General features: G+C 38.3%; 1 pseudogene; it reads right to left on the bottom strand.

Moving 5' to 3' along the window:
• Positions 1 to 7,472: 7,472 nt before the first annotated feature.
• On the bottom strand, positions 7,473 to 20,945 carry LOC124232645 (THO complex subunit 7 homolog; annotated as a pseudogene).
• Between the last annotated feature and the right edge of the window lie 3,558 nt (positions 20,946 to 24,503).

Raw genomic sequence — 24,503 nt, 5'->3', positions numbered from 1 at the left:
TAGACCACATTTTGTCTATCCATTCATCCATGGATGGAAAACTGGGTGCCTTCTACCTGTTGGCTTTTGTGAATCATGCTGTTATGAACATGGGTGTACAAATGTCTGTTCAAGTTCCTTGTGCAGCCAGGGTTCAGAAGCACTGCCTTGGTTTCCTTCTCCTCCTCCCCTCTCAGTCCAGAAGATGAGGTATCCCTCCTTTCCCAGATGCCTCTCCTACCACAAACTTTAATTGCACTTGCTCCCATTTTACCCCAAAATGGTGTGTGGTAAAAGGATGGAATCTGCAGCAAGTTGCCTGTCTCCGTCACCTACTTCCTGTGTGACTTTAGGCAAGTTACTCAACCTCTCTGTTCTCAGTCCTTTCAGCTATAAAATGAGGGGAAGAATTCTGCCTGCCCAGTGGAGTCCCCAAGACTCTTTCAGGGTCCTTGGTTTGGGGATGGGGTTCACAAAGTCAAAACTATTTTCATAATAATACTAAGATGCTAGATATCTTTTTCGCTCTCATTCTCTCGTGAGTATATAGAGGAGATTTCTGCGGGCTCCATGACATTTGGTGTCAAAAACCTGAATGCAGAAGTCATGTGACTCCACTTGCCATCTGTTAAGCCTGACATTAAAGTGATTCACAGAATGATAAAAACGATGCCTTCTAAATTTTTTTTCATTTAGAAAATATAGTCATTTTTCATGAAAACCCTTATGTTAATATGTAGTGGTTTAGTATATGAATTAATAAATCTAAATTTCTCACTTTTAATTTCTAGTGTGGTAAACATCTATAGATGCCGCCTGTGTGAACAAAAACTTTTTGGCGTCCTCAAGAATTTATTTTTTGTTTTTTCTTATTTTCGTAAACTACACATAGCATAAAATTGACCATTTTAACTGTTTTTAAGTGTACAGTTCACTGGCATTAAGTGCCTTCTCATTGTTGGTCAACCATCACCACCGTCCATCATCCACCTCCGGAACTTCTTCCATCATCCCAAACCGAAACTCCATCCCCGTTAAACAATAGCTCCCCACCTCAATAACTGTTAAGTGTAAAGGGAGGAGACTTTTGGTCCTGAGACCCAAGCGTTTAGGAGCTGCCTGGAGCGGTGCCTGGCCCCCGGAAGTGCTCTGGAAGGATGAGCTGTTCTCCACCGCGTGCTCCCCGGCAAGAGGCTGCCTCTGAGCCGGCTCTGTGGGGAATCACTGCGGCTGCTCACCTTCGATGGCAGGTGGCGGCGTCGGCGGGGCCTTGCTCCGCTCCGGTGCTCCCCCTCCTCTCAACTCACGAACTGGTTAACCTTGAAGACGAATGTTTCCGGCAAAAAATGAAAACCGGGGAAAAGGGGATGTACCTCCAGGGCCCTACCCCAGTCCCGCTGCCCAGAGATAATTTTTAGCTGTTTCCGGCACCCAAAAGTTCTCTATTCATATGCAAACATGTTTTATATATTCATATGTATTATGTTTATTCATATATAAACATGTATTATATATTTTCCTTAATTTTCACTGAAATGGAAACATTTCTAATAGAAACTCTTCTGCACCACACATTTTTACTAAGCAAGGTATTCTGAAAAGCTTTCCTTACCAGCTCCCTCCTGCCTCCCTCTCTCTCCCTGATGGGGCCCAGACGCCAGTGATGATAAGGAATGTGCGAAGACCTACCGTGGACAGGACGTTGCCCTCACATCCCATACCTGCTCCCCCTCACAGACACTGCCCCCAGTGGGTCCAGGTGCTGTCCTTCTAGAATTTGCCGTACACATTCACGTGCATGGAAAGTAGATACATCTTTTCATATTTGCACAGAAAAGACTATGAAATACACATTATTCTGCAACATTTACCACCAGTGAAGGATTTTTCTACTTCAGCGCATGCATGCGCGTGTACATCTGTGTGTGTGTGTGTATGTGCATGTGTGTGTATGGTGGTGTGTACTTGTCTCAAACCTGGGTCATTGTAGCAGGCTCAGGACTGGTTTCCTGGTCCCACTGTTGCCCCCTACAGGCGATTCTCTGCCATGCAGCCTGCCAAGCTGGGGAAGTGGAACTGCTTGCCTCTTTTGTACACGGACATCTTTACCTTCTGATGAAGCCTATAGCCCCCTTCCCAGAAAAGATATTTTAAAATGCAGTTTAAAAATGCCCAGGGTACAATTGTCTGGAAACACAGCTATCAAAGAAAATTTTTAAAGGTGGACGTGGTGATTCATGCCACCACTCTGCCTGCAGACCTCCAGTCTTCTGTTCCTCCTCTTCCAGCTTGCATTCTGGAGTGTGTTGACACAACTGCTCTCTTGCAGATTGCCTGCCCCCTGGCCTCTGAGAAAACCACTTCCCTCAGCAGACACATGTCACTCTAGGTTCTTATTCCATTGGGTTTTTCAGCAAGAGGACTGAGGCTGGAATGCACAGCTGTTTTGAAGAATCTGCTTATTTGAGTTGAGGACAGTGACTTCTCTAATGTGACTGCTGGCACCAAAGGACAGCTTACCCTTAGGACAGAGTCTCTCGTCCCCGTCCTTGGGATGTTGGAGGGCGCCCATGACTTACTAATTTTCATGTCCTTCAAAGCATTATTCTCCTGAACATAGCATACTAAAGGTGGTTGGGCTTGAATTGTCCCATGTTCCATTGCAACAGAATGAGCCGACTTCTAAGTCTGTGCCAGCTGAGGCAGTGTGCCGTCTCTTTCACACACTTGAATTTCCTCCTTTATTAACACATTTGGTTACCCTGAACATTTCGCTCCTTCCCTCCAGCCTACATTCTCCAGCAGCCTGCTCCCAACTGGCAGTTCTGACTGACATCTCAAAAGAATCACTCATGGTCAATTAACTCTCTCAACCCGACAGCCTCATTCCTGCCAATGTGCCATTTAAATTGTTGCTTCAAAATAATTTGTTCAGGATTATCTCTCTAAATAGAATGATCTTTGTAAATATGACATCTGCCAGGAACGTTCTGGCCATGAGAAGGGCCAGATTCCTGGTATCAGTCTGGAAAAATTACTCACCATGTCCCTCCCTCCTGGGACCCTCCACCATAACAACATCTGAACCCTGCGATGCTCTCCATGAACTGGCTTCAGTGTCCGCTCTGCCTCACTCTTTACCCATTTCTATGCTTATATCACTGTGCCCCCATTTCTCTCCAATTAAAAAAGTGATAGACTTTTCACCTTAAACTATAAAAAGAAAGGAAAAATCACTGCTAATCCCAGTCAGATGTGTCTTGTTTTGTATCTTTCCAGTGTATTTGATTGTGGGCAAAAATAAGATCATACTACTTCCTTACAGTTTTATATCTGCATTTTAAATTCAACCCACCATGGACATTCTCCCATATTACTGAATTTCTTCTCTGTTATCTGCTAGTATTAAGATGAATGAATTACTTTAATAACTTCTAGATATTACAGTGTATTTATGTACCAGAATTAATTAATCTTCCATTGCTTCACAACTTTTTGTGAAGTCTTTTTATATTTCTTACTTCAAAAAATCACGGTAATGGCAGAAATATATGAAAATATTGAACAACCAGATGTCATTAAAAACAATCATAATCTGAGGTTAGAAGCTCATGTTGAGTGAAAGAAGCCAGTCACACAAGAATGCCTACTGCATGATTTATATTTTTAAAAACAGGCAGGATTGAACCAAGGATGCCTGCTAAAGTGGAAAACAGTGAAGATAAGGGAGGAAGTGGAGATATTGTATATCTTAAACTGAGCAGTGACTCTATGGGTTTTTGTCCGGGATAGATATTGAGCTAAGCACTTAGATTATGTGTGCTTTTCTGTATGTATGTGATTCTTCAAGATAAAAATAGTTTTAAAAACTCACAATCGCTCTAATCCAGTTAAAAACATCTGTTACTAACTTAGCATCTAAACTTCCAGTTCTATTCATATCCATGACTATATTGCATGTGCTGTCTTGTAACTTGCTGTTCGTACTTGATATATTGTAAACATCTTCCTTTTGGTCATGTTGTTACTATTTTTTTAATCTTTTTTCTTTATTGAGTTCACAATAGTTTACATCAATATGAGATTTCAGTGGTAGACTATTTCTTGACTGTCACCACATAAATGCTCCCCTTCACCCCTTGTGCCCACTCCCTACCCTCTTTCCTCTGGAAACCACTGAACTGTTTTGTTTGTCCCAGTACTTGTTTATATTCCACATATGAGTGAAGTCACCTGGTGTTTCTCTTTCTCAGACTGGCTTATTTCGCTTAGCATAATTCCCTCCAGGTCCTTTCGTGTTATTGCAAATGGGATGATTTTCTCTTTTTATGGCTGAGTAGCAGTATTGTATATACATAACACATCTTCTTTATCCAATCATCAGTCGATGGGCACTTGGATTATTTCCACGTCTTGGCTATTGTAAATAGTGCTGCAATAAACATAGGGGTGCATATGTTATTTTGGATTGTTGATTTCAAATTGTTTGGGTAGATACCAGTAGTGTGATGGCTGGGTCATATGGTAGGTCTATTGTTCGTTTTTTGAGAAATCTCCATACTGTTTTCCATAGTGGCTGCACCAGTTTGCATTCCCACCAGCTGTGTATGAGGCTTCCCTTCTCTCCACACCCTCTCCAACATTTGTTATTTTTACTCTTAGTGATTATAGCCATTTTAACAGGTGTAAGGTGGTATCTTAGTATAGTTTTTATTTGCATTTCCCTGATGATTAGTGATGTTGAACATCTTTTCATGCGTTCATTGGCCATCTGTATATCTTCTTTGGAAAAATGTCTGTTCATCTGCTCTGCTCACTTTTTGATCAGGTTGTTTGCTTTCTTATTGTTCACCTGTGTACGTTCCTTATATATTATGAAGATTAACCCCTTGTTGGATATATGATTTGCAAACATTTTCTCTCGGTTGTTGGGTTGTCTCTTTGTGTTGATCCTAGTTTCTTTTGCGTTGCAGAAGCACTTTAGTCTGATGAATTCCCACTTGTTTATTTTTTCTTTTGTTTCCGTTGTCTGAGAGGACATGGTATTTGAAAAGACCCTTTTTAGTTCGATGACAAAGACTGTACTACCAATATTATCTTCCAGGAGTTTTATAGTGTTAGGACATATCTTCAAGTCTTTGATCCATTATGAGTTTATTTTTGTGTATGGCTTGAGATAGTGGTTTACCTTCATTTTTTTGCACATGGCTGTCCAGTTTTCCCAACACCATTTATTGAAGAGACTGTCTTTTCTACATTGTATGCTCTTGGCACCTTTGTTGAAGAGTAGTTCTCTTTAGACGTGTGGTTCTATTTCTGGGCTTTCAGTTCTATTCCACTGATCTATGCGCATGTTTTTGTACCACTGCCATGCCGTTTTGGTTACTATGGCTTTGTAGTACATTTTGAAGTCAGGGATTGTGATACCTCTAGCTTTGTTCTTCTTTCTCAGGATTGCCACAGCAATTCGGGGTCTTCAATTGCCCCATATGAATTTTAGTAGTCTTGCTCTGTTTCTGTGAAGAATGTCTTTGGGATTCTGATAGAGATTGCACTGAATCTGTAGATTGCTTTGGGTGGTATCGACATTTTAACTGTTTATTCTTCCAGTACATGAGCAAGGAATCTCTTTCCATCTCTTTATGTTATTATCAATTTCTCTCAGTAATGTCTTATAGTTTTCATTATATAAGTCCTTCACCTCCTTGGTTAAGTTTATTCCTACGTACTTTATTCTTTTAGTTATGATTGCAAATGGAACTGTACTCTTGAGTTCTCTTTCTGTAACTTTGTTATTGGAGTATAAAAAGCATCTGATTTTTGTAACATGATTCTGTACCCTGCAACTTTACTGTAGTTGTTAATGTTTCTATTAGTTTCCCCATGGATTTTGGGGGGTTTTCTATATATAAGATCACGTCATCTGCAAACAGCAAGCGTTTCACTTCTTCACTCCCTTTTTGTATTCCCTTTATTCCTTTCTCTTGCCTAATTGCTCTGGCCAAAACTTCCAGTACTGTGTTGAATAAGAGTGGTGATAGTGGGCATCTTTGTCTTGTTTCTGTTTTTAGGGGGATGAGTATGATGTTGGCTGTGGGTTTGTCAATTACGGCCTTTATTATGTTGAGGCAATTTCCTACTATCCCTGTTTTGTTCAGAGTTTTTATCATAAATGGCTGTTGGATCTTTTCAAATGTTTTCTCTGCATCTATTGAGTTGATCATGTGGTTTTTATTCCTCAACTTGTTGATGCGTGAAATCAATATGTTGATTGATTTGCAGAGGTTGAACCATCCTTGTGTCCCTGGTATGAATCCCAATTGATCGTGATGTATAATCTTTTTGATGTATTGCTGAATTTGGGTTGCCAAAATTTTGTTGAGAATTTTTGCATCTATGTTCATCAGCAATATTGGCTTGTAGTTCTCCTTTTTTGTGCTGTCCTTGTCAGGCTTTGGTATCAGCGTGATGTTGGCCTCATAAAATGTGTTAGGAAGTGTTCCATCTTCACTAATTTTTTGGAATATCATGAAAAGGATAGGTATTAAATCCTCTCTGAAAGTTTGGTAGAATTCCCCAGGAAAGCCATCTGGTCCTGGGGTTTTATTCTTAGGGATGCCTCTGATGGCTGTTTCAATCTCTTTCCTTGTGATTGGTCTGTTCAAATTGTCTGCTTCTTGTTGACTCAGCTTTAGGAGGTTGCAACAGTCTAAGAATTTATCCATTTCCTCTTGGTTATCCATTTTGTTGGCATATAGTTTTTCGTGGTATTCTTTTATCATCGGTTGTATTTTTGTGGAGTCTGTTGTTATTTCTCCTCTTTCATTTCTGATTTTGTTTATTTGAGCTCTCTTTTTTCCTTTGTAAGTCTGGCTAGGGGTTTGTCAATTTTATTTATCTTCTCAAAGAGCCAGCTCTTTGTTTCATTGATCCTTTCTGCTGCCTTTTTTGTTTCTATAACATTTATTTCTGCTCCTGTTTTTATTATTTCTCTCCTTCTGCTGACTGTGGGCTTTGTTTGTTCTTCTGTTTATAATTCAGTTAGATGTAATTCTGAGATTGCTTACTTGCTATTTTTTTGGTTTGTTAAAGTATGCCTTTATTGTGATGAATTTCCTTCTTAATACAGCTTTTGCTACATCCCATATGAGTTGGTATGGCATCTTATCATTTTCATTTGTCTCCAGATATTTTTTGATGTCTCCTTTAATTTCTTCAATGATCCATTGCTTGTTCAATAGCATGTTGTTTAGTCTCCACATCCTTGTGCCTTTCTCAGCTTTTTTTCTTGTAATTAATTTCTAGCTTTGTAGCATTATGATTGGAGAAGATGCTTGTTATTATTTCAATTTTTTTAAATTTATAGAGGTTTGCTTGTTTCCCTGCTTATGGTCTATCCTCGAGAATGTTCTACGCGCACTTGAGAAGAATGTGTATTCTGCTGTTTTTGGATGAAGTGTTCTATATATGCCTATTAAGTCCAACTGGTTTAGCTTTTCATTTAATTCCACTGTTTCCTGGTTGATTTTCTGGTTGGATGATGTATCCGTTGATGTGAATAGAGTATTGAGGTCCCCTACTATTACTGTGTTATTTTTGATATCTTCTTTTAGGTTTGTTAATAGTTGCTTTACGAACTTTCATGCTCCTGTGTTGGGTGCATAGATATTTATAAGCATTATTTCCTCCTGATGGAATGTCCCTTTGATCATTATATATTGCCCCTTTCTGTCTCTGGTTACCTCCCTTATCTCGAAGTCCTCTTTGTCTGATATAAGTATTGCGACACCTGCTTTCTTCTGTTTGCCATTAGCTTGGGTTATCCTCTTCCACCCCTTCACTCTGAGCCCATAGTTGTCATTGGAGCTGGGATGTGTTTTCTGGAGGCAACAAATTGTTGGATCTTATTCTTAATCCATCTTGCCACTCCATGTCTTTTATTGGAGAGTTTGATCCATTTACATTTAGGGTGATTATTGATGTGTGAGGGCTTAATAGTGTCATTATATATCACTCTTTTTTCAGTTTTTCTGCACTTCCTTTGTTTCTCATCCTGTGTGTTTTTGTCTACCCATTGAATTATGTAGTTTTTTAATGATGTGTTTCTTTGTTTTTCTTTATTTATTTTTTGCGTCTCTCTTCTGCTTTTTAGTTTAGTGGCTACCCTGCAGTTTGTATTCAGAACCTTGTGAATAACAGTCCATTTTCTGCTGGCATCTTTTTTCCTTAGTCTAAACTGAATCAGTCCCTTTCCTCCTCCCCTCCTAAGTTATTGTTCTCATCTCTTATTCCAACTTGTGTTGTGAGATTGTGGTTAAAGTGGTAAGATTGTCTTTGTTTTTGGTGTTTTCCTTCCCTTTATCCTAATGCTATAGTTGAATATTTAGTATCCTTTTCTGATTCTGTCTATCTATTGGTCTCCTGTATTTTGCAACCCCTTTCTCCCTTTTTTTCTTTTTTCAGGTATGAGGGCCTTCTTGAGGATTTCTTGTAGGGGTGGGTGTCATGGCTATGAAGTCCCTTGCCTTTTGTTTATCTGGGAAAGATTTAATTTCTCCCACATATCTGAAGGATATTTTTGCTGGATAGAGTATTCTTGGCTGAAGATGCTCGTCTTTTAAAGTTTTGAATATGTCATTCCATTCTCTCATAACTTGTAAGGATTCTGCAGAGAAATCTCCTGAATGCCTGATAGGGTTTCCTTTGTAGGCTATTTTCTTCTGCCTTGCTGCCCTGAGTATTCTGTTTGTCATTCATTTTTGCCATTTTTACTACTATTTGCCTTGCAATAGGTCTTTTACATTGACATATCTAGGAGATCTGAAAGCTTCCTCCACACACATTTCTCTCTCATTACCTAGGTTTGGGAAGTTCTCTGCTATTATTTCTTTGAACATGCTTTCTGCTTCATTCTCCTTCTCTTCACCTTCTTGGGTACCGATAATTATGATGTTGCCTTTCCTCATTGAGTTGGATATTTCTCGGAGATTTTCTTCATTTCTTCTTAGTCTTAGTTCTCTCTCCTCCTCTGTCTAGAGCATTTCAACATGTCTATCTTCAATTATGCCTATTCGCACCTCTATGAAGTCCACTCAAGCATTCAGGGAATCTGTATTTTGCTTTATCTTTTCCTTTGTGTCTTTCATCTCTATTATTTCTGATTGATTCTTATTTGTAGTTTCAATATCCTTTGTGAAGTAACTCCTGAACTGGTTGAATTGTTTGTCTACATTGTCTTTTACCTTACTGAGTCTTTTTTTTTTTAAGATTTTATTTTTTCCTTTTTCTCCCCAAAGCCCCCCAGTACATAGTTGTATATTCTTTGTTGTGGGTCCTTCTAGTTGTGGCATGTGGGACGCTGCCTCAGCATGGTTTGATGAGCAGTGCCATGTCCGTGCCCAGGATTCAAACCAACAAAACACTGGGCCGCCTGCAGCGGAGCATGTGAACTTAACCACTCAGCCATGGGGCCAACCCCACCTTATTGAGTCTTTTGATGGTAGCTATTTTGAATTCATTGTTGTTTAGCTTACATATTTTTGTATCCTCAGGACTGAGTTCTGGGTGCTTGTTACTTTATCTTTTCTCTGGAGATTTGATGTAGTGTCTGATGTTGGGAGGTCAGTTCTTCCTCATTCTGATATTATTTGATTGCAGTTATAGCCTATCACCACTGGGTGGGGGTTGAGAGGCATGTATTCTGAGCTCTCTGCCTTCGGCCAAGGTGGCATGACATGTGTCAGGGGAGGGGTGATTTCTCCTGTGTGCAGTCCTAGGTTTCTGGATCAGCTCTTGCTATCTAGTCTTCTGGGGCCTTGTCTTGATGAGGTCAGCCCCCATGAAAGCTTTCACCCAGTTAGAGGGCTTCCCTGTAGGCTGCAAGGGCCCTAGGGAGTCCTGGGTGATCCCACAGATGTGTGATCCTTCCCCTGCTCCTTCCTTTATGGAACGTCCCTCGGCAGTGGCCACAGTCTCTAGGGGAGGGAGCTAAGATCTCTCTTACCCATTCCAGCTTCTCTGAGGGGAGCTCCAGCCTCTCCACCCTCCATCGTGTGGCCGTGTGTCTCTCTGAGGTTTTTGTGTTGTTAGCATATCTTCTGTTGGAGTATGCTTACCCCTTTTTGTTGTATGTTGGAGGGGAGAGAGACCTGGGCAAGTTCACTACACCATGATGCTGACATTACTTCCCATGTTATGTTTTAATAGCAAGAATGGCTATAATCAAAAAAACAAAGTAACAAATGTTGGAGAAGATATGGAGAAACTGAAACCTTCATACATTGCTGGTGGGATGTAAAACGGTACAGCCACTTGGGGAAACAGTTTAGCACTTTCTAAAAAGTCAAACATACCCTTACTGTATGACCCACTAATCCCACAGCTAGATATCTCCATGAAAGAAATGGGAACTTATGTCCATACAAAATTTTATATACAAATATTTAAAGCAGTATTATTTGTAATAGGCAAAACTTGGAGCAAATCCAAATGTCCAAGAAACTGATGTATGAATAAACAAACTGTAGTACAATTCCATCAATACAATTGAATGCAACTCTGTAATAAAAAGGAATGGGCTGCTCATACATGCTACAACATGGATGAACCTTGAAAACATGACACAAAGTGAAGAGAGCCAAACACAAAATATTATAGCTTGTACAATTCCATTTTTATTTGTAATGTTGGCTTACAGCTGCACTGCATGGATAGAGCATGATTTTTTTAACCACATCCTATTGCTGGACTTGATGTTGTTTCCTATTTTTAAATATGACAAACAGTGCTGTAATGACCATCTTTGTGACTAAATATTTGTGGCCAATATTAATTATGTCTTTGGACAAATGCCCAGAAGTGGAACCACCTGTCTGAAAGCTTTCAGAAAATACTGCCAAATGGCCCTTCACAAAGTTTGTTTAGTTGGCACTCCAACTGGTGGAGCATGAGTGTCAAATGTCACCACTCTCAAATATAGGACTTCCCTCTCAAACATGACACTGGTTACCCATGGGGGCCTGTTCCAGGCCCCAAGATCCCACCCTCATAACATCCTGTATTTGTTTGCAGTTCTGGTATGTGGCCACTATGATCCTGCTCAACAATAATGCCAATTGCCAAGTAGCAGGGTTTGCTGTAGCCACCATTTGATGGATCCTCTCCCCCACTTGTGTGGGCTTCATGGAGTGGTGAGTGTGGTATATGGACAGCACCTCACTCTTCCCGTGAGGCCTGGCCTGTGTGGGAATGTGGAGAGTCTGCGTTTACCACCATGCTAACAACAGAGCCACATCGTGTCACCATTACACCTACCATGATACTTACCTCCCTCTTGATATTCATGTTGCTTGAAACCTCCTGCTGGTCGCCAGCATTCAAGTGCTCTTGGGGAAAGCCTCTGTCAGCTTTGGACTTAGGAATGTGTACATGGGAACTCTTAGGAAGAATGCCACCTGCAATGCATTTGTTGCTCCAGGAATTCTGAACATAGCTGTTGGTGTCTGTATCTCCATAGCTGTGACCTGGAGTTACCACTCAGTGATGAATGAAGATGGAATTGCCTTCCCGCCATATTTCTATGTGCCCTTCAAGCTGGAAATTGGCAATGCCATTATTGTGGCGTGTCTGGCTGCCTTCCTGATATTGTTAAGTGGGTTGTGTTTCCTCTCTTATAAATTCCCCTTGGACAGCCAAGTGCATCCTGAAGTTTCAGAAATATAAAATTCCTGGTTTCATTGGCTTTGCACATCCAAGATTACCAGGAGTTTATGGGAAGTATTACCAGGGTGCTCTATCAAATATTTCCAAAGACTCATGACCATGGCAAAGGTAGTTTTGACAGAAATAGCCCACTGTTTCCTTCTGTGTCTGAATTTGGTTCATTGGTTTGTTAGTTGAATTAAGGAGCATTCATTAAAAAAAAGAAATCTTGCTCACCTGCTAGTTGGTCTTATTGGATCTGGATTTTAACTATTGTTGGATAAATAATCAAGCTAAACAATAAACCTACTATATGGAAAGAAGAATTCTGAGATTCTCACATCTCCCTCTTAAAATTCTGCTAAATACAACTGACCTTAATTCCTATGGTGCAGTAATAACATCTATCATATAAAATTTTTCAAAATGTGCAAAAGTACAGGAAATAGCATAAGGAATCCTCCCACAGTCATTACCAGAATCAACAATTATCAAGATTCTGCTGTATTAGCTTTCTCTCTCTTTTCCTTCCTCCTATTAAGCTATTTTTCTTTTTCCAAAGGATTTTAAATCAGACCACAGATATCATGTCCCTTCATCCCTATGCACTTCAATATTACTCTCTAAAAAATGGACATTTCCTTGCAAACCTGTATTATACCTAAAAAATATATATTCCTTGTCATCCTCAAATACTTAGAATTTTTTAATGCCTCAAAATTAATTCTATGAGGCCTGCCCCATGGCTTAGTGGTTAAGTTCAGTGCACTCTGCTTCAGTGGCCTGGGTTTGTGGGTTCAGATCACAGGAGTGGACCTGTACAACTTGTCAGCTGTACTGTGGCTGTGACTCACATATAAAGTGGAGGAAGATTGGCACAGATGTTAACTTAGGGCTAATCTTCCTCAGGCAGAAAGAGAGGAAGATTTGCAACAGATGTTAGCTCAGGGCTAATCTTTCTCAGCAAAAAAATAATTCTACAGTTTTATTTTTTCCATATAAGTGCTTACTCTGCCTTTTAAGTATGTGTTTGAGGTGCACTCCTGTCTGCACCCTCTCTGCCCTTTTTAAAAAATTGGTTCTGCTTTGCTGAAAAAAGTGAGTCAATTGTCCTGTCATTAATAGTGTTACCTCTGAGACTGGATGAGATTCTGGGTCAGCTCTCTGAGGAATAGTATTTCAAAGGTGGTGCCCTATTCTTCACACTGAGTGCATTATAACAAGTGACATGTGGTAATTGTTCTTCTTCATGATGCTAAGATTAATGGGTAGATCCATGAGGGAAAAGCCTGATCTCTCTTGTAAATTTCATTAAACTTCCATGTAATGGTTTCATCTATTGATAGTCCTTGTTTGAATCAGTTATTGCACTAAGGATTACAAGTGGTAACTTTCTAACATGAACAGTCCTGCTGGATTTATTAGCTGAGATGCTTTTGTAAAGAACTTGCAAAGAAGCCATACTCTCATCAAGTATGGCTATTTGTTTATTCTAAAATTCAACTCATGCAAGAAAAGCAAAGTAAATGATTCATTTTTTCCCCTCTAATCGGTAAACTTATAGAGTAAGGTGGAGAATGCCCTAATTACCTTGGGTGTTGACCAACTTATTTTTTAAAAGTTCTTTTTTTTTGAGCCAGCCCTGATGGTTGAGTGGTTAAGGGTTGGCACTCTCACCACTGCAGCAGCCTGGGTTCACTTGCCAGTCGTGGGACACCACCACTCATCTTTCAGATGCCATGCTGTGGTGGCAGCTCACATAAAAGAACTAGCAGGACTTAAAACTAGGATATACAACTGTGCACTGGGACATCAGGGAGAAGAAAAAGACCATTGTTTTTGCTACTATGTCAGTTTTCCTTTCTCTCTTTTTCTTTTGTGAGCATCAACTCAACTTTTGTGACTGTCAACAAACTCATGAGATTATTTCCATGTTTTTATGATGGAAATTTTTAGATGCATTTCAAAGTAGATAGACATATGCATTTCAAAATAGATAGACAATTATCTTAGCTTCAAGAATTATAAATATGTGGCCCATTATATTTCACCTCTACCCTCACTGACTTTCACTAATTCCAGCCCTGGATTATTCTGTAATAAATCACTGGCAATGTATTATTTTATTCATAAATACTTCAGTATCCATTTCTGAAAGATAAGGACTCCTTTTTTTTAATGTAACTACATTGTCATTAGCAGACCTGAAACAATTAACAATGACTTTTCAAATTTCCCTAATTTTTCATGAATGTTTTTAAGAGTAACTTGTGAGTTTCTTCTGTATTCAAAGTGTTTCACTCAGTTGCATTTGTTATTGTTTTTGTGATCAAATCGTCCCATCCTTGGCAATGGAGCCACAGGGACATGTGTCCTTTGACATGTCTCTATTGATATTATTTTAAGATGAAAAAACCACCTTTATTCAAGACAACATAACATACTATTTACCTCACACAGCTCTTCACTTTATCAATGAAATTCATGCTATGAAAATATCTTACTTAAAGAACAGAATGGTAGAGAGAAGGACATACCAACAACAGAATTAACAACTACATTCATCAAATGTTAGAGAGGTCTTGAAATTAAAGCATATTTATTTACTCTACAATGAACTACCTCCTTTTATACCTGTGGTTCTTAACATCATAGAAATTCTCTGCAGAATAGTTCCCATATATAAAAAACTTTTCACAAACTCTCTTGAAATCTATTCATGAATCTCCTTTTCAAAATAAGTGATAATTTCAAAAAATTGATTTAGTATTTCATGGACATGCTAGAAACTCCCCCTTCTCATGATTTTCAGCTTATTTTTCTTTAATGAACTTTATCAGTTAAGAAACTATTTGGAATATTAATGAGTACTGACATACTGCATAAAATTGTTTTGTTAAACAGCTTTGAGGGATGGTTCCTACGGTTAAAGTTTAAGAAAAAAAGCATTTTTAATAAAATTGAATCATAACAAGTTGTTTTCCTTTCTTTCAAGAAACATGACTAGAAAACATATTAATATTTGGAAGGGAAGGATTTTACTTCAGAAATGGTATCTCAGGAGCCAAGCCCATTCTAAATGTAGAGAGATCATTGAGCGATTTTTATAAAGTCAACATCGGGAACACATTAGCTTGTTCCTGGCCTGGAAAAGGTTTGCATGCTTCTTTCTCAAGCTTCTGAGAGCCTGCCATTGTTTTGCTGAAGTTCATGGATGTGGGCTGGCCGGTGGTGCAGTGGTTAAGTTCGCACATTCCGCTTCCCGGTGGCCTGGGGTTCGCTGGTTCAGATCCTGGGTGTGGACATGGCACTGCTTGGCGTGCCATGCTGTGGTAGGCGTCCCACGTATAACGTAGAGGAAGATGGACACGATGTTAGCTCAGGGCCAGGCTTCCTCAGCAAAAAAGAGGACAACTGGCAGTAGTTAGGTCAGGGCTAATCTTCCTCAAAAAAAAAAAAAAAAAAAAAAGAAGTACATGGATGGTAAAAAGAAGAACATGATATTGTTTTCATCTCACTTCCAGCTTCTCTTTAGTATTTTCTTTAGTATGTTTGAAAAATGCTCTTTTTCCCAGAGCCTGTAGTTCTTTTCTGGTTCACGCCTGTTTGGATGATGATGGAATACTTTCAGAAGAGTATTGGATACTTGACTATTTTTTCTATACTATTTTGCTTGAGAAAATCTGCGTTTTGCATTCGGCATTTTCCTTTCATGTTCTCCAGCTATGCTACATTCTATACTTGGTACATTTTTTCATAATTCTTCAATTCTGTGGGATTTGTATCATATACCGGTGAGGTTTTGCCCCTTGAAAAGCCGCTTTGTGACATTGTGCTCAGCGTACATTGGTATCAGCCATATCCCTCCTCCTGGAATCCAGAGTTGCACCATTTGATGAAACTCTTCACTAGCTGATTAATTCTCTGACCGTCCCCATCAATTAAGAGATGCTTCCTATGACTCACAGTTGGTCATGATTCCCATGGCCCGAAAGGTGGTAGTGATGATGGTTCCTAATGGTCTTTTTTGTTTATTAAAAGTACTTTAAATAATAGTTTAATCACACTTTCATTGAAGTGTAATTCACATACCATAAAACTCACCCTTTAACATGTACAAGTGTTTTTTAGTCTATTTACATAGTTGTACAGCCATCACCACTATCTAATTACAGAACATTTTCATCACCCCAAAAAGAAACCCCATTAGCACCCCAAAAAGAAACCCCATTAGCACCCCAAAAAGAAACCCCATTAGTCTTTGAGGCTTTCTTTTTTGTCCATCCACAAGATGTCCCAGGTGTACATTTCAGGCCCAACACTTCGAAGCCCCCATACGATTCCTTCAGTGAGCCCTAGATGAAAACACACTTTTGACAGTGGTGGTGCTCATTCTACTGGGTTGTCTTTATATCTAGGTATTTTAGTGGACAGACTAGGATATATGAATTTTTAAGAAGAAAAAATAAAGTTGTCTTCAATTCAAACTTAACTCACAGAATTTTTATTTAGCTGCAATGTTATACTGCATTTCTTTCTCCCAGATTGAAAACCCAAAAATATTAACATAATCTTTTTCTTTATTCTATGATCTATAAAATTTAAAAAATAATATTACTAATATCATTATCAGCCATGAAACTACCAAATAAAGTTTAAGGTTTCTTTTAAACCCTATTTCTCTCTAAGGTTTATTATATTAGGTATATATATTCAAAATGCGGCATTCTAAAGTTTTTTGATATAATAATGGTTATACCGTTAACCACTAATGATGGTTGTATGGTTATGTCACTAACTTGGTAAGCAGTTAAGTTTATTAATTTCATCTTGTTTTCTGTTTTTAGAAATTAGTTTTGTGTTTTTGATAGTTTTATTTTTTGAATTTATGAAATATTTACATAATTTCAGAGTAAAAATTATTGAACCAGGTTTATTCAGAAACAGTCTGAATAAGTTTCTGTTCCTACCCCATTCTATTCTCTCCCATCTTGGGTAGCTTTTTAGTTTTTGGTTTACTTTCCAGTGTTTTCCTTTGTGAATATAAGTGTTTGTGTTCATGTTTATTCCACCTCTTATAAAATGCAATCGTAGTATACATAGTATTTGGCACCTTGCCTATTTCACTTGATGATAAATTCCTGCAGATCACTCTCTTTCAGTATGTAGAGCACTTTCACATTGCTTTTGAGTCTGCATAATATTTCATTGTCTGGATGTGTCCTAGTTTATTCAACTAGTTAGGGGTGTGTGTGTGTGTATGTATGCATTATAACTTTGTTCATACATCTTTTTGTATTTTTGCCAGTTTATCTTTAGGATAGATTCCTAGGTCTGCTGGAACAAAGGGTCAATGCATCTATAATTTAAAAATATTTGTTGCTAAATCTTCTATAAGTATGATCCATTTTGTACTCCTATAAGCTGTCTGTGAGAATGTCTGCTTCCTCACAGGCTTGTCAAAAGAATACATTGTAAAGCTTTCAAGTTTTTCTTCAGTATGATGGGTGGGAAATGACATCTCAGTGTTTCAGACTGATTTGCTGCCGATACACCAAGAAGGCAGCTTTTCAGTGTCATTTGCAATGTATTTTTCTTTTATTAGTGAGATTGAACATTTTTTCAAATATTTAGGCTATTTTTTATTTCTTCAATGATATAGCAGGTATTTACTGCTGTGAGAAAATTACCCCAAATTTGGTGGCTTAAAGCAACATACGTTTATGATTTCACAGCTTCTATTGATCAGCAGTTTTGGTACACTATTGCTCGATCCTCTGCTTCATGATTTCTCAAAAAGCTGCAATCAAAATGCAAACCAGGGGCCAGCCCTGTGGCCTAGTGCTTGGGTTTAGCATGTTCTTCTTTGGTGGCTGGGATTGCTTCCTGGATGCTGACCTACACTACTTGTTGGTGGCCATGCTGTAGTGGTGTCCCACATGGAAAATAGAGGAAGATTGGGACAGACGTTAGTTTAGGAAAAATCTTGCTCAAGCAAAAAGTGGAAGATTGGCAACAGATATTAGCTCAAGGCTAATCTGCCTCACCAGAAACAAAAAACCCAACAAAAATAGCCAACCTGGCTTGTGGTCTCCTCAGAAGGCTCAGGGGGAAGGATCCATTTCCAGTGGTCACTCACATTGTTGTTGGCAGGATTCACTAGTTCCTCACAAGCTACTAGACAGAATCTTCAGTTCCTGGCCCAATGGGCCCCTCCATAGAGCTTCACACACCTGGCAACTGGCTTCAGCAGAGCAAGTAAATGAGAGAGCAAGAGAGAGTGCCAGCAAGGGAGAGAGTGCCAACAAAATGGAAGTCGTGGGGGTATTTTTATAACCTACTTGTAGAAGTCACATCCCATCACTTTTGCCATTTTATACTCATTAGAGGCAAGTCATGAGGCCCAGCCCACACTCAAAGGGAGGAGACCATGGGCATGAATATGAAGAAGGTAGGGATCATTGTCACAAGATTACTACACAAACTGACTCATATTTCTAGCATATTCTTCTCTTCAGTTGGTATTTTTGATTTGTAGAAGTTCTTAATATAGTAAGGATATTTTCTCTTTGCCCTTTGTGCTTTCAATTACAAATACCTTTCTTAATTTGTCCTCTTTTTTTTTTTTTTAATTTTGCGTATGGCATTTTTTTGTTTAACAAATGTTTTCTGTAAGATTTATATATTGTCAAGTTTATCAATCTATCTTTATTGCTTCTGGTATTTTCATCATAACATAGGTTTATTTTTCCCACTGCCATGTTATAAAGGCATGGGTTCATATTTTCCCACTACTTGAACGGTTTCATTTTTACTGTATTTGGAATTTATCCTGATGAGCAGTGTAAGATATAGGGCCAAACTTATGTTTTCCAAGTGAATCCTTTGTACCAATACCACTTAATTAAAAAAAACTCTTTTTTTCTCCACTTGTTTGAGATGCTTTTATTCATGTACTGAATTTCTATAGATGTTGGGTCCATTTTTGGACATTCTATTTGACTCCTTTAGTGTATTCATTTATTGATATACCAGTACTATACTGTTGTAAATTTGAGAGCCTTATTTTAAAGTAATAAGTATTTCTCCAGTTGTTTCTGCTTATTTTTCAATATGAATTTTATAGTCAACTTGTCTTACTCCAGATTGGAAAAAAATCTGTTAATATTTTTGTTAGGATCATGCTAAATTTATTTGTAATGATATTAGTAATGCTAAGTCTCCTTATTCAAGAATGTTCTATGTCTTTTCCCTTTTGTTCAAGTCTACTTTTGTGTTTTGAGGAATGTTTAAGATAGTTTCTTTGCATTGGATTGTTTCCAAAATGGGACAACTATGAAAAAAGGTACTATACAAATTTACATTTGGGTTTGTGTGTACATGAAAGTTTTCATTTCTCTTGTATAGATAGGTTGGAATAGGATCACTGGGGTGTATGGTAAGCCTAACTCATTTTTAAGCTTTCAACCAATATTTATGCTTTTTGTTTAGCATATATAGTTGTGGGTGTGGGTGGTGGTAAATGTTTCTTCTCTTTTGGTGATTATTAATGCAACAGTTAAGATAACTTTTTAAAAATTTGTATTAGGATTATAGGTCTTATTGATACAAATCTAGCTAGCTGCTCCCAGAACCCCACCAAATAGGTATGACCTTTGTGGACTGTGGAATACCTTTTTCTCCCAAACTTAGTAGGTGGTCCAACTAGCTCCCAGGGTAACTTCTAAGCCCCCAACCCCCTTATTTGATTGTATTCCAAAATCATGCTTAAGGTCAATTCAGATGACAGACAACAGCATCAGCTCATTCACTCACTTATTCTTTCAGCAAACATAAATTGGATGGCTTTCACATGAGAATCACCAGCAAAACATTCAAATGAGAACTTTGGGGATAAAACGTATACAAAACACACAGCTTCTACGAGGCCTGCTTGATTTCTCACAGCTCTTCAGATGTTTAAAAGACCTCAATCAAAGCTAAAGCAATGATAACAAAAAACCCAAACAACCTAGTTAAAAGATGGGCAGAGGATCTGAACAAACATTTTTCCAAAGAAGATATACGGTTGCCCAACAGGTAGGTGAAAAGATGTTCAACATCGCTAATCATTAGGGAAATGCAAATCAAAACTACAATGAGATATCATCTTACACTGTCAGAATGGCTATAATTAACAAGACAAGAAATAACAAATGTTGGAGGGGATGTGGAGAAAGGGAACTCTTATACACTGCTGGTAGGAATGTGAACTGCTACAGCCACTATGGAAAAGAGTATAGAGGATTCTCAAAAAATTAGAAACAGAACTACCAGGTATTCCACTTTTGGGTATTTTGGGTATCCAAAGAACAGAGAACATGAAAGCCTAAAGATATTTGCACCAATTTGCTCATTGCAGCATTATCATGATGGCTAAGACTTGAAAACAACCTGAATACCCATTTGTGGATAAATAAAGAAAATTGATATATTTGTACAGTGGAATACTACTCAGCTACAAAAAAGATGAAATCTTGCCATTTGCAACAAAATGGATGGACCTTGAGGGTATTATGTTAAGCAAAATAAGTCAGATGGAGAAAGACAAATGCTATATGACTTCATTCACAGGTAGAAGATGAAAACAACAGGAGAGTGACATCAGCATCATGGCAGAGAAAGCTCTTCCCTTAGTCTCACCCCCTACAATACAATGAAAAGGAATTTATAAACCGACAGAAGACATTCACACAACACAGTAGACATCTGAGATATCCCCACAGCCATATGCCTGAAGGTGGCAGTGCTGGACGCCCCTGAGAAGCAGTGGGAGGAGATAAGGAGATTGTTTCCTCCCAAGCAGCAATGATCTAGGGAATGGGACCTTGTGTAGCAGCCATTGCACCACACTGAGAGGAGAAGGGGGAAAAAGGCAGCCCTCTGTGCAAATGCTTCTGCTCTTGGAGTTGCCTCCCAGCCTGTAGGAATTTTCCACACTGAGGCAGCTAAGCAATAGTGGGGGTGTCCATACCAAGCTGAGCAGCCCAAGGAGGCAGACAGTGAGTGCGGAGAGGGGGTGCATGGGATTGCAGATGCAAAAGAAAACAGCCCTCCTACCCAGTGCACAAGTTTGGCCGATTGTCCAGAACAGGCATTCCCTGCCACAGCACTTCTGCATACATGTGTAAGGAGTAGTGGCCAGTGGGCAAATACGGATAGGCCACAGCTTCCAATGGACAGGCACAACTGCCAGGGGTTGCAGAGGGCTCAGAAGACACACTCATGTCCTCCTGTAGCCCTCCCCCACTGTGGTGGCAGGTGGAATCTGTGACCAGATGCCACCACTATGTGATGGCAAAACTCTACCCCATCAAACAGCATGAAGAGGTATATTAACACCCCAAACCAGAAGGAAAATAACAAGAAACCAGAAATAAATCCTGAATTCACGGAAGTTTACAATCTAAATGACAGAGAATTCAAAATAGTTATCATAAAGAAACTCAATGAGTTATAAGAAAACTCAGAAAAACAGTTTAATGATCTCAGGCATAAAATTAATGAACAGAGGGAATTCTCCAAAAAAGAGATTGAAACTATTTTAAAAAGTCAGAAATGTTGGAGATGAAAAACACAATGAATGAGATAAAGAAAAATCTGGAGTCCTTAAAAACTAGAGCTAATATTATGGAGGACAGAATCAGTAATTTGGAGGACAGAAATATAGAAATTCTGCAGATGGAGGAGGAGAGAGAACTAAGACTAAAAAGAAATGGAGAAACTCTCTGAGAGATATCCAGCTCAATTAGGAATTGCAACAGAAAAATTATAGGTATTCCAGAGGGAGAAGAGAGAGAGAAAGGAACAGAGAGCTTGTTGAAAGGAATAATAGCTGAGAACTTCCCAAACATAGGGAAGGAGCTGAAGTTACACGTAAATGAAGCTAATAGAACTCCTAATTACATCAATATAAAGAGACCTTTTCCAAGCATATATTAGTAAAACTGGTAAGAGTCAATGACAAAGAAAAAATATTAAGAGCAGCAAAGCAGAAGACAATAATCTACAAAGAAACCCAAAACAGGCTTTCAGCAGATTTCTCAGCAGAAAGCTTACAGGCTAGGAGAGGGTGGAATGATATGTTCAAATTTCTTAAAGACAAAACCTTTTAGCCAAATGTATTCTATCCAGCAAAAATATCCTTCAAATAGGATGGAGAAATAAAAACTTTCCAAGAAAAAGCTGAGGGAGTTCATCACCATAAGCCCCACATCACCACGAAGAAATTATCAAGAAGACCCTCATACCTGAAGAAAAAAAAGGGTTTACAAAGCCTTAAGCAAAGAGAGAAATAGAAAAAATCAGAAAATTGCAGCTCTCTATCAGAACAGGTTAGCAAACACTTAATTATAACATTAAAGATAAAAAGAAGGAAAACATAAAAAACAACTATGATCACTTCATTTTAATCACAAACACAACATTATATGGAATAAGATGTGAAAACAACAACTTAGATGGGAAGAGGAAGACAATGGAACCTGCTGACACTGAGGAAATAAGAGGCTATCAGAAAATGGGCTATCTCATCTATGAGGTATTTTATACAAACCTCATGGTAACAACTAAACAAAAAATCAGAACAGAGACTAACGTGGTAAATAAAGAGAAGACTGAGGAAACCATCATAAAGAAACACTAAGCTGAACTGACAGTCAGAAATACATGTGACAAAAAAGAAGGGAAACACAAACAACCAGAAAACAAGAGATAAAATGATAGCATGAAGCCCTCATATATCAATAATCACTCTATAATCAATAATCAAACAATAATAAAGTGTAAGCTGATTGAATTCTCCAATAAGAAGACACAGAGTGATGGATTCAATAAGTCTCAACATTATGCTGCCTCCAGGAAACACATCTCTGTTCTAAACACAGACTCAGAATGAAGGGATGGAAGATGATACTCCAAGGTAATGCCAAATAAAAGGAAGCGGGAGTAGCCATACTTATATCAGACAAACTGGACTTCAAGATAAAGAAGGCAATGAGAGACAAAGAGAGGCATATATAATGATAAAAGGGACAGTCCACCAAGAAGACATAAGACTTATAAATATACCTGCACCTAACACAGGATCACCAAAGTACATAAAGCAACTATTAACAGACCTAAAAGGAGAGATTAACTGCAACACCATACTAGTATGGGCCCTCAACATCCCACTTACACCAATGGATACATCATCCAGACAGAAAGTCAACAAGGCAAAACGAATTAAATGAAAAGCTAGAGCAGATAGAATTTCTAGACATATATAGAACACACCATCCAAAAACAGCAGAATACACATTCTTCTCAAGAGCACATAGAACATTCTCAAAGATAGACCATATGCTGGGAAAAAGGCAAGCCTCTATAAATTTAAGAAGATTGAAATTATGTCAAACATCTTTTCTGACCACAATTTTATGAAAATAGAAATCAACTACAAGAAAAAGCTGTGCAAGTGACAAACAGGTGGAGACTAAACAATGTGCTACTGAACAACAAATGGATCAATGAATAAATTAAAGAAGAAATAAAAAATATCTGGAAACCAACAAAAATGAGAATACAACATACCAACTCCATGGGATGCAGCAAAAGTTTCCCTAAGAGGGAAATTCATATCAGTTCAGGCCCACCTTAACAAACAAGAAAAATTTCAAATAAGCAATCTTAAACTAAACCTAACAGAAATAGAAAATAAGACCAAACAAAACCCAAAGTCAGCAGGAGGGAGATAATGAAAATTAGAGCAGAAATAAATGAAGTAGAAACCAAAAAAACAGTAGAAAGGATCAACAAACCTAAAGGTAATTCTGTAAGAAGATAAACAAAATTGACAAATCCTTAATCAGACTCACTAAGAGAAAGAGAGAGAAGACTCAAATAAAATTAGAAATGAAAAGGGGAAAATTATAATGGATACCACAAAAATACAAAGGATTATAAGAGAATACCATCAAAAACTATACCAACAAATTGGGCACTCTAAAAGAAATGGGTAAATTATTAGACTCATACAACCTCCCAAAACTGAATCAAGAAGAAATAGAGAATTTGAATAGACCAATCACAAGTAGAAAGAAGGAAACAGTAATCAAAAACCTCCCAAAAACAAAAGTCCAAGACCAGATGGCTTCCCTGGAGAATTTTACCAAACATTCAAGGAAGACATAATACCTAACCTTCCCAAATTATTTCAATAAATTGAAGAAGACGGAACACTTCCTAACTCATTCCAGAAAGCCAACATCACCCTGATCCCAAAGCCAGACAAAGACAATGCAAAGAAGGAAAATTACAGGTCAATATTGCTGATGAACATAGATGCAAAAATCCTCAACAAAATATTGGCAAACTGAATATAACAATACACTAAAAGGATCATACACCATGGTCATGTGGGATTTATACCAGAGATGGTTCAACATCAGCAAATTAATCAATGTGATACACCACATTAACAAAATTAGGAATAAAAACAACATGATTATCTTAACAGAAGCAGAGAAAGCATTTGACAAGAACCAACGTCCACTTATGATAAAAACGCTTAATAAAATGGGTATAGAAAGAAAGTACCTCAACACAGTAAAGGACATATATGAAAAACCCATAGCCAGCATCACACTCAACAGGGAAACACAAAAGCCATCCCTCTGAGAATAAGAACAAGAAAATGGTGCCCACTCTCACCACTCTTATTTAACATAGTACTGGGGTTTTGGGCCAGAGCAATTAGGCAAGATAAAGAAATGGATGGTATCCAAGTTGGACAAGAAGGAGTG

Source organism: Equus quagga, unplaced genomic scaffold (genome assembly GCF_021613505.1).
Source record: "Equus quagga isolate Etosha38 unplaced genomic scaffold, UCLA_HA_Equagga_1.0 HiC_scaffold_94_RagTag, whole genome shotgun sequence".
NCBI classification, from domain to species: Eukaryota; Metazoa; Chordata; class Mammalia; order Perissodactyla; family Equidae; genus Equus; species Equus quagga.
This window is presented reverse-complemented; position numbering and strand designations above follow the sequence as displayed.